Source organism: Bufo gargarizans, chromosome 1 (assembly GCF_014858855.1).
Source record: "Bufo gargarizans isolate SCDJY-AF-19 chromosome 1, ASM1485885v1, whole genome shotgun sequence".
Classification (NCBI taxonomy): domain Eukaryota; kingdom Metazoa; phylum Chordata; class Amphibia; order Anura; family Bufonidae; genus Bufo; species Bufo gargarizans.
In genome coordinates this window covers 647,949,775-647,961,754 of record NC_058080.1, presented here as the reverse complement: position 1 = coordinate 647,961,754, position 11,980 = coordinate 647,949,775, and positions in this window count along the sequence as shown.

The following is an 11,980-nucleotide window of genomic DNA, read 5'->3' as shown; positions in this document are numbered from 1 at the left end:
CTCCACCCAAAACGCAGTGTTTGCCCGATCAGGCCTGATCGCTCGCCCACACGTGCGTACACCCACGCCCGCCCCACCGCAGTGACAAAAAAAAATATTTTTTTTTGATCGCTGCACATTCACTTTACACGCACTGCGGCGATAAAAAAATCAGTTTTGATATTTTTTATCAACCGCAGCAGCCTCCGGTACTTCGCTAGCCTCCCATTTGTAAGACAGGCTTGCTTTTTTTTTCTTGGGTAGTCTCAGGGAATACCCCTAAATTTAGTTGCCCACATGTCTAACAGGGGGTATTCCTCTGAAGAGGCCTACAGGCTTCTGACCCAGTCGGATGAGGAGTGGGAACCCTCATCTGATGAATCCAGCGGGTCAGAATACGAACCTGTAGAAAGCAGTGGCTCTCTGACCCAAAGTTCGGACGAGGAGGCTGAGGTCCCTGATACCACCAGGCGTACCCGGCCCCGTGTCGCTAGACCGCAGGTTGCGCAGGATCCGCTTCAAGAGCAGCAGAGTGGGGCTGGTGCTGTCGGATTACGTGGTGAGGCATACACCAGCAGCCCAGCCCTTCCTGGACCTAGTACCAGCACTGCCGTACAACCTGGTGAAGTAGCGAGCACCAGAAGGGCAGTTGAAGCTGGTACGGTGGCACGTGCAGTAGTGACCCCGTCGCAGCCACCGCAAAGACGTGCCCGTAGAGCCCCTAGAGTCCCTGAGGTGCTGGCAAACCCTGATTGGCAGTCCCCAACTTCAGCCGCACCTGTAGTTTTCCCTTTCACCGCCCAGTCTGGAGTTCGGGTTGAGACAGCTCAGATCAATTCGGCCCTGGGATTTTTTGGGCTGTTCTTGACTGCGGAGCTCTTAGACTTAGTTGTGGCAGAGACAAACAGGTATGCCACACAATTTATCACCGCTAACCCGGGAAGCTTTTATGCCCAGCCTTTCCGGTGGAAACCAGTCCAAGTTTCCGAACTTAAAACTTTTCTGGGCCTCCTCCTCAACATGGGCCTGACAAAAAAGCATGAATTGCGGTCATATTGGTCCACGAACCCGATTCATCACATGCCCATGTTCTCTGCTGCTATGTCCAGGACACGATTTGAGACCATCCTGCGTTTCCTGCACTTTAGTGACAACACCGCCTCCCGTCCCAGAGGCCACCCTGCTTTTGACCGGCTCCACAAAATTCGGCCCCTCATAGACCATTTCAACCTGAAATTTGCAGATTTGTATACCCCTGAGCAAAACATCTGCGTAGACGAGTCCCTGATACATTTTACCGGGCGCCTTGGCTTCAAACAATACATCCCAAGCAAGCGCGCCCGGTATGGGGTCAAATTGTATAAGCTCTGTGAAAGGGCCACAGGCTATACCCACAAATTTCGGATCTATGAGGGAAAAGATCAGACCCTGAAGCCGGTCGGTTGCCCTGACTACCTGGGGAGCAGTGGGAAGACAGTTTGGGACTTGGTGTCACCCTTATTCGGCAAGGGGTACCATCTTTATGTGGACAATTTCTACACAAGTGTGGCCCTCTTTAGGCATTTGTTTCTAGAACGGATTGGCGCCTGTGGTACCGCGCGAACTAGTCGCGCGGGCTTCCCCCAACGGCTCGTTAGCACCCTTCTTGCAAGGGGGCAGAGGGCCGCACTGTGTAACGAAGAACTGCTCGCGGTGAAATGGAGAGACAAGCGTGACGTTTACATGCTCTCCTCCATTCACGCAGACACGACAATACAAATTGAGCGAGCAACCCGTGTCATTGAAAAGCCCCTCTCAGTCCACGACTATAACCTCCACATGGGAGGGGTGGACTTCAATGACCAGATGTTGTCTCCGTATTTAGTTTCCCGCAGAACCAGACGCTGGTATAAGAAGGTGTCTGTATATTTGATTCAATTGGCTCTGTACAATAGTTTTGTTCTCTACAGTAAGGCTGGGAGAACTGGATCCTTCCTCAAATTTCAGGAAGAGATCATCGCGAACCTCCTGTATCCAGGAGGTTCCGTGGCCCCATCCACCAGTGTAGTTAGCCGTCTACACGAGCGACACTTCCCCAGTGTCGTTGCTGGTACCTCAAACCGACCGCCACCCCGAAAAAAATGTCGTGTCTGTAGCAGGAGTGGAATAAGGCGTGACACCCGCTATTTCTGTCCGGACTGTCCTGACCACCCTGCCCTATGCTTAGGTGAGTGTTTCCGAAAGTACCACACACAGGTACACCTAGCATAGGGATCATCTCACCAGGATAGGCACACAGGGCTATTAGGGCCCATTCACTCACAGCTGCTGCAAACGTCTCCTTTCACATGGGACAAAGTGCATAACGCACTTCGCCACATCTTTGGGCGATTTGCGCTTTGCACATTGACCCATGGGGAAGGAGAGGTTTGTTCTATAAAGGTAAAAAAAAAAAAAAAAAAAAAAAAAAAAACAGTAAGCAAACAGGTTAATGTTTAGTTCCAAAAGTTAAAGTTACATGTTCTGTTCCAAAGTTAATAAAATTATTGCGTTGTGGCCTGGTTTTTTCTTCTTTTTTTACCTTCCAGGTGGACCAACCGATCTACTAGCTGCAGCACCGATGTGCATTCTGACAGAAGCATTGCGCTGCTGTCAGATTACACGCAAGTCGGTGTATGCGGCGCTGCAAGACGGGATTTTCTCCTCTGCAGTGACAGATACGTTTGCCAAGGCATACGAGCTGAGGAGGAGGCGGCGTTCCTATGCTTTGGCAAACACTTTGTATATATATATATATATATATATATAAAAAAAAAAATCCCGGCAATGATTTATTCATCCACATCGATTGATGCGAATGGAGAAATCTGGTTTGCCAGGGCATACGAGCTAAGTGGGTATGGATGTAGGGCGGAGCTCCTATGTCCTGGCAGACGCCTTTCCCCTCCATTTTTTTTTTTTGGCAGAGATTTTTTCATCCACATTGATCGATGCAAATGAAGAAATCTGTGCCGTTCATTTTTTTCTTTCAACCCAGAGGCTGAACGGAAAAAAAAATCTCATTACCTGTATGCTCAATATAAGGAGAATAGCAGAAACTCCTAATGCTGGCCATACATGTAATGATTGCGGAGACCCTCAAATGCCAGGGCAGTACAAACACCCCACAACTGACCCCATTTTGGAAAGAAGACACCCCAAGGTATTTGCTGAGGGGCATATTGAGTCCATGAAAGATTTAAATTTTTGTCCTAAGTTAGCGGAAAGTGAGACTTTGTGAGAAAAAACAAAAAAAAATCAATTTCCGCTAACTTATGCGAAAAAAAAAAAATTCTATGAACTTGCCAGGCCCCTCATTGGATACCTTGGGGTGTCTTCTTTCCAAAGTGGGGTCACATGTGGGGTATTTATACTGCCCTGGCTTTTTAGGGGCCCTAAAGCGTGAGAAGAAGTCTGGGATCCAAATGTCTAAAAATGCCCTCCTAAAAGGAATTTGGGCACCTTTGCACATCTAGCCTGCAAAAAAGTGTGACACATCTGGTATCGCCGTACTCAGAAGAAGTTGGGGAATGTGTTTTGGGGTGTCATTTTACATATACCCATGCTGGGTGAGATAAATATCTTGGTCAAATGCCAACTTTGTATAAAAAAATGGGAAAAGTTGTCTTTTGCCAACATATTTCTCTCACCCAGCATGGGTATATGTAAAATGGCACCCCAAAACACATTCCCCAACTTCTCCTGAGTACGGTGATACCAGATGTGTGACACTTTTTTGATGCCAAGGTGGGCAAAGGGGCACATATTCCAAAGTGCACCTTTCGGATTTTGCAGGCCATTTTTTACACATTTTGATTGCAAAGTACTTCTCACACATATGGGCCCCTAAATTGCCAGGGCAGTATAACTACGCCACAAGTGACCCCATTTTGGAAAGAAGACACCCCAAGGTATTCTGTGAGGGGCATGGTGAGTTCCTAGAATTTTTTATTTTTTGTCGCAAGTTAGTGCAATATGAGACTTTGTAAGAAAAAAAAAAAAAAAACATCATCATTTTCCGCTAACTTGTGACAAAAAAATAATAATTCTAGGAACTCGCAGTGCCCCTCACGGAATACCTTAGGGTGTCTTCTTTCCAAAATGGGGTCACTTGTGGCGTAGTTATACTGCCCTGGCAATTTAGGGGCCCAAATGTGTGAGAAGAACTTTGCAATCAAAATGTGTAAAAAATGGCCTGCAAAATCCGAAAGGTGCACTTTGGAATATGCGCCCCTTTGCCCACCTTGGCATCAAAAAAGTGTCACACATCTGGTATCGCCGTACTCAGGAGAAGTTGGGGAATGTGTTTTGGGGTGTCATTTTACATATACCCATGCTGGGTGAGAAAAATATCTTGGTCAAATGCCAACTTTGTATAAAAAAAAATGGGAAAAGTTGTCGTTTGCCAAGATATTTCTCTCACCCAGCATGGGTATATGTAAAATGACACCCCAAAACACATTCCCCAACTTCTCCTGAGTACGGCGATACCAGATGTGTGACACTTTTTTGATGCCAAGGTGGGCAAAGGGGCGCATATTCCAAAGTGCACCTTTCGGATTTCACAGGTCATTTTTTACAGATTTTGATTGCAAAGTACTTCTCACACATATGGGCCCCTAAATTGCCAGGGCAGTATAACTACGCCACAAGTGACCCCATTTTGGAAAGAAAACACCCCAAGGTATTCCGTGAGGGGCATGGCGAGTTCCTAGAATTTTTTATTTTTTGTCGCAAGTTAGTGGAATATGAGACTTTGTAAGGAAAAAAGAGAAAGAAAAAAAAAATCATCATTTTCCGCTAACTTGTGACAAAAAATAAATAAATCTAGGAACCCGCAGTGCCCCTCACGGAATACCTTGGGGTGTCTTCTTTCCAAAATGGGGTCACTTGTGGGGTAGTTATACTGCCCTGGCAATTTAGGGGCCCAAATGTGTGAGAAGTACTTTGCAATCAAAATGTGTAAAAAATGACCGGCGAAACCCGAAAGGTGCACTTTGGAATATGTGCCTCTTTGCCCACCTAGGCTGCAATAAAATGTCACACATGTGGTATCGCCGTACTCAGGAGAAGTTGGGGAATGTGTTTTGGGGTGTCATTTTACATATACCCATGCTGGGTGAGAAAAATATCTTGGTCAAATGCCAACTTTGTATAAAAAAATGGGAAAAGTTGTCGTTTGCCAAGATATTTCTCTCACCCAGCATGGGTATATGTAAAATGACACCCCAAAACACATTCCCCAACTTCTCCTGAGTACGGCGATACCAGATGTGTGACACTTTTGTGATGCCAAGGTGGGCAAAGGGGCGCATATTCCAAAGTGCACCTTTCGGATTTCACCGGTCATTTTTTACAGATTTTGATTGCAAAGTACTTCTCACACATATGGGCCCCTAAATTGCCAGGGCAGTATAACTACGCCACAAGTGACCCCATTTTGGAAAGAAAACACCCCAAGGTATTCCGTGAGGGGCATGGCGAGTTCCTAGAATTTTTTATTTTTTGTCGCAAGTTAGTGGAATATGAGACTTTGTAAGGAAAAAAGAGAAAAAAAAAAAAAATCATCATTTTCCGCTAACTTGTGACAAAAAAATAAATAAATCTAGGAACTCGCCATGCCCCTCACGGAATACCTTGGGGTGTCTTCTTTCCAAAATGGGGTCACTTGTGGCGTAGTTATACTGCCCTGGCAATTTAGGGGCCCAAATGTGTGAGAAGTACTTTGCAATCAAAATGTGTAAAAAATGACCGGCGAAACCCGAAAGGTGCACTTTGGAATATGTGCCCCTTTGCCCACCTAGGCTGCAATAAAGTGTCACACATGTGGTATCGCCGTACTCAGGAGAAGTTGGGGAATGTGTTTTGGGGTGTCATTTTACATATACCCATGCTGGGTGAGAAAAATATCTTGGTCAAATGCCAACTTTGTATAAAAAAATGGGAAAAGTTGTCTTTTGCCAAGATATTTCTCTCACCCAGCATGGGTATATGTAAAATGACACCCCAAAACACATTCCCCAACTTCTCCTGAGTACGGCGATACCACATGTGTGACACTTTTTTGCTGCCAAGGTGGGCAAAGGGGCACATATTCCAAAGTGCACCTTTCAGATTTCACCGGTCATTTTTTACACATTTTGATTGCAAAGTTCTTCTCACACATTTGGGCCCCTAAATTGCCAGGGCAGTATAACTACCCCACAAGTGACCCCATTTTGGAAAGAAGACACCCCAAGGTATTCTGTGAGGGGCATGGTGAGTTCCTAGAATTTTTTATTTTTTGTCGCAAGTTAGTGCAATATGAGACTTTGTAAGAAAAAAAATAAATAATAAAATCATCATCATTTTCCGCTAACTTGTGACAAAAAATAAAAAGTTCTATGAACTCACTATGCCCATCAGCGAATACCTTAGGGTGTCTACTTTCCGAAATGGGGTCATTTGTGGGGTTTTTCTACTGTTTGGGCATTGTAGAACCTCAGGAAACATGACAGGTGCTCAGAAAATCAGAGCCGTTTCAAAAAGCGGAAATTCACATTTTTGTACCATAGTTTGTAAACGCTATAACTTTTACCCAAACCATTTTTTTATTGCCCAAACATTTTTTTTTTATCAAAGACATGTAGAACTATAAATTTAGCAAAAAATTTATATATGGATGTCGTTTTTTTTGCAAAATTTCACAGCTGAAAGTGAAAAATGTCATTTTTTTGCAAAAAAATCGTTACATTTTGATTAATAACAAAAAAAGTAAAAATGTCAGCAGCAATAAAATACCACCAAATGAAAGCTCTATTAGTGAGAAGAAAAGGAGGTAAAATTCATTTGGGTGGTAAGTTGCATGACCGAGCGATAAACGGTGAAACGAGTGTAGTGCCGAAGTGTAAAAAGTGGCCTGGTCATGAAGGGGGTTTCACCTAGCGGGGCTGAAGTGGTTAATGATGCACAGCAGTACCTGCAGACTAAGGGCTTAAGTCTCGATAAAGTGGTGACAAAGCTTGAGACACTAAGACTTTTTCTGTGTGAGGAGCGCAGTCATCTAGTCGAAAATGCAATTCAGCAGGCACTTTTAAAAGCTGATGAATATGGAATTGCAGTAGAGAGAAGAACCAGGTTCAAGAAGAGGATGGCAGGGGAACTGGCAAGAGATGCTGGAAGCCCAAGCCTGCAAGAAGAAAATAAGAGGGCGATGTTTGAGTGCATTGATCGCTTTCATTTGGAACTCCAGACCAGATTAAGAGCCATCATGGAAGTAGCAGGCATGTTTGAGGCTGTTGAAGCAAAGAGTCTCATATCTGCCACTGAAGGAGAATTAAAGGTGTCCATTCCAAAACTGACCAATTTCTATGATGAGGTATCTGAGAGTGAGCTGTTACTGGAGATACCAAGGTTCAGAAGACACCTAAAAGCAGCAAAGTTGGACCTAGAAGAAGTCAAAGATTAGGCAGCTTTACAAGTTTTGACCTTCATAGCTGAATGGGATTTTATTGAGTCTCTCCCACACCTTTCTGAAATTATTCCTCACAATCGGCGTATCTGTGGCTTCGTTATTTATTTATTTATTATTCATGTTGAATTTTGTGTTATTTAATTATTTATAATTTTATCCTGTTAAATTTAGTGTTGTAAAATGTTATTTGTTCAGTAAAGGGGTTGGATTTAAAATAAACGTTATTTTTTAAAAGCATTAACTTTGACTTCTTTCATTCTTTCAACATATTTTTGGTTATATGACTAAAACATAGAAACATAGAATGTGTTGGCAGATAAGAACCATTTGGCCCATCTAGTCTGCCCAATATACTAAATACTATGGATAGCCCCTGGCCCTATCTTATATAAAGGATGGCCTTATGCCTATCCCATGCATGCTTAAACTCCTTCACTGTATATGCAGCTACCACTTCTGCAGGAAGGCTATTCCATGCATCCACTACTCTCTCAGTAAAGTAATACTTCCTTATATTACTTTTAAACCTTTGCCCCTCTAATTTAAAACTATCTCCTCTTGTAGCAGTTTTTCTTCTTTTAAATATTCTCTCCTCTTTTACCTTGTTGATTCCCTTTATGTATTTAAAAGTTGCTATCATATCCCCTCTGCCTCGTCTTTCTTCCAAGCTATACATGTTAAGGTCCTTTAATCTTTCCTGGTAAGTTTTATCCTGCAATCCATGTACCAGTTTAGTAGCTCTTCTCTGAACTCTCTCCAAAGGTTTGGGTGACACCATTTTCTACCGCACCGGGTGACACCAGCCCTAGCAACGCCACTGGCCACATGCTACTTATCTGGCTGTTTGTGGACCTAGATTGAAATCTACTCAAGTCCCTGGAGCACCATGTCACATTTGCAGCACCACTGAGGTACCAGTACATTGTAAAAGCACAAAAAGTTACCCCATTATGGAAACTAAACCCTTCAAGAAATTTGCCTAAGGGTATAGCAATTGCCTTGAACCCAAAGGTGTTTTTTTTTTTTTTTCTAAATTGGGACATGAAATGAAAACAAATTTTATTTCAATTCTACAGTCAGGTCCATAAATATTGGGACATCAACACAATTCAAACATTTTTGGCTCTATACACCACCACAATGGATGGATTTGAAATGAAACAAACAAGATGTGCTTTAACTGCAGACTGTCATCTTTAATTTGAGGGTATTTACATCCAAATCAGGTGAACGGTGTAGGAATTACAACAGTTTGCATATGTGCCTCCCACTTGTTAAGGGGTCTAAAGTATTGGGACAATTGGCTTCTCAGCTGTTCCATGGCCAGGTGTGTGTTATTTCCTCATTATCCCAATTACAATGAGCAGATAAAAGGTCCAGAGTTCATTTCAAGTGTGCTATTTGCATTTGGAATCTGTTGCTGTCAACTCTCAAGATGAGATCCAAAGAGCTGTCACTATCAGTGAAGCAAGCCATCATTAGGCTGAAAAAAAAAAAAAAACATCAGAGAGATAGCAAAAACATTGGGCATGGCCAAAACAACCGTTTGGAACATTCTTAAAAAGAAGGAATGCACCGGAGAGCTCAGCAACACCAAAAGACCCGAAGACCACGGAAAACAACTGTGGTGGATGACCGAAGAATTATTTCCCTTCACAACAGTTGGCCAGATCAAGAACACTCTCCAGGAGGTAGGTGTATGTGGGTCAAAGTCAACAATCAAGAGAAGACTTCACCAGAGTGAATACAGAGGGTTCACCACAAGATGTAAACCATTGGTGAGTAATGGGAAGAGAAGAGTATGGAGAAGGAAAGGAACTGCTCATGATCCTAAGCATACCACCTCATCAGTGAAGCATGGTTGTGGTAGTGTCATGGCGTGAGCATGAATGGCTACCAATGAAGCTGGTTCTCTTGTATTTATTGATGATGTGACTGCTGACATAAGTAGCAGGATAAATTCTGAAGTGTTTCGGGCAATATTATCTGCTCATATTCAGCCAAATGCTTCAGAACTCATTGGACGGCGTTTTACAGCGCAGATGGACAATGACCCAAAGCATACTGCAAAAGCAACCAAAGAGTTTTTTAAGAGAAAGAAGTGGAATGTTATGCAATGGCCAATTCAATTACCTGACCTGAATCCGATTGAGCATGCATTTCACTTGCTGAAGACAAAACTGAAGGGAAAATGCCCCAAGAACAAGCAGGAACTGAAGACATTTGCAGTAGAGGCCTGGCAGAGCATCACCAGGGATGAAACCCAGCGTCTGGTGATGTCTATGCGTTCCAAACTTCAGGCTGTAATTGACTGCAAAGGATTTGCAACCAAGTATTAAAAAGTGATTATGATTATTATGATGTCCTATTACTTTTGGTCCCTTAACAAGTGGGAGGCACATGTGCAAACTGTTGTAATTCCTACACCGTTCACCTGATTTGGATGTAAATACCCTCAAATTAAAGCTGACAGTCTGCAGCTAAAGCACATCAAGTTTGTTTTATTTCAAATACATTGTGGTGGTGTATAGAGCCAAAAATGTTAGAATTGTGTCGATGTCCCAATATTTATCGACCTGACTGTATATAGTTTTAACGTCAAATGATTCATTTTCACAAGTGGTAATAGGAGAAAAATCACCCTAAATTTTGTTGCATAATTTCTCCTGAGTACGACAATACCCCCTATGTGGTTATAAACTGCTGTGTGGGCACACTACAGGGTTAAGAAGAGAAAGAGCACCATGTGCATTTAAGGACTACAGTGCGGATTTATACAGAACTGGCCGACAACTGCACATGGTGCAAAGTGAAAATTTAAATTTTTCCACAGATATCCCATTTCAGTGCTCAATATGTTGTGTCCATCATGTGCTAGTGTGAAAAGTCAGTCCTCTTATTATTATGCTATGGTTCCTGGTTTTATAAACACCGTACATGTGGCCCCAATTTTTTACTGGACATACAACGGGGATCAAGAGAAAAAGAGACCAATGTGTATTTGAGGACCAATGTAGTGGTTTACATATCTTGTGCTGATATCTGTAGAGGCTCTAGGGCAGGGATGCCCAACCTGCGGCCCCTCCAGCTGTTGCAAAACTACAATTCCCAGCATGCCTGGACAGCCTACAGCTATCAGCCGGGCATGGTGGGAGTGGTAGTTTTACAACAGCTTGAGCATCCCTGCTCTAGGGTGAAATAATACATGAAACCTGAGAAGTTACCCCATTTTGGAAATGACATCCCACAAGGTATTTATTAAGGGGTGGAGTGAGTATTTTGACTGCACAGATGTTTTGCAAGCATTAATGCACAGCAAATGATGCAAACTGAAAATTAAAATTTTCCCACAGATATTGCATTTCAGTTCCCATTATGTTGTGTCCATCATGTGTCAGTGTGAAAAGTTAGCCCTGTTATTAACATGCTGTGTTTCCTGGTTTTAGAAACACCCTACATGAGACCCAATTGTTTTGCCATTAACGTATAAGGGGACTCATTGTGGTGATTTACACATCTTGTGCTGACAAATGTAGAGGTGCTAGGTTGAAATAATAAATGTATCCCCAGTAAAGTGACCCCATTTTGGAAACTTCATCCATCAAGGTATTAAGAAGTGGAGTAAGCATTCTGATGCCACATGTATTTTGCAGAAATTAATGCGCAGCAGACCATGCTAAATGAAAATTGCAATTTTTCTACAGTTATGGCATTTCAGTGCCCAATATGCTGTGCCCAGCTGGAACCATCTGAGATTCATACCACACTTCTTATATTGATAGGCAGATTCTACTGAGTACTAAAAATATTATAAATGTGGATGTAAACTGCCGTATGGGCACACAGCAGAGCTCAGATGGGAAAGAAAGCCATTTGGCTTTTGGAGTGCGGGTTTTGCTGGAATGGTTTTTGGATGCTCATCACATTTACTAAGCCCCTGAGGTCCAATAAATGACCCCATGAAGTTATTTATCAAGGGGAGGAATGAGCATTTTGAAACCACTGGTATATTGCAGAAATTAATGAGCAGGAGACAGTGCAAAGTGAAAATTGCTAATTTTTTACAGATATGGCATTTCAGTGCCCAGTATGTGGTGTCTAGCCTGTGCCATCCGAGACTCACACCACACCTCTTAAATTGGATTAAATTAGAGTACTTTCACACTTGCGTTAGAGGATTACGGCAAGCAGTTCCGTTGCCGGAACTGCCTGCCGGATACGGAAATCTGTATGCAAACGGATAGCATTTGTTTCCTGAGCCGGATGCGGATCCAGCTGACAAATGCATTGAAATACCGGCTCCATCTCTCCGGTGTCATCCGGAAATATGGATCCAGTATTTATTTATTTTTGCATGCGCAGACCGGGAAACCGGATCCATTTTTCCAGAACACTTGGTATTAATACATTTCAATCCAGCATTCCGGCAAGTGTTCCAAAATTTTGGCCGGAGAAAATACCGCAGCATGCTGCGGTATTTTCTCCGGCCAAATACCGTAAGGACTAAACTGAAGACATCCTGATGAATAC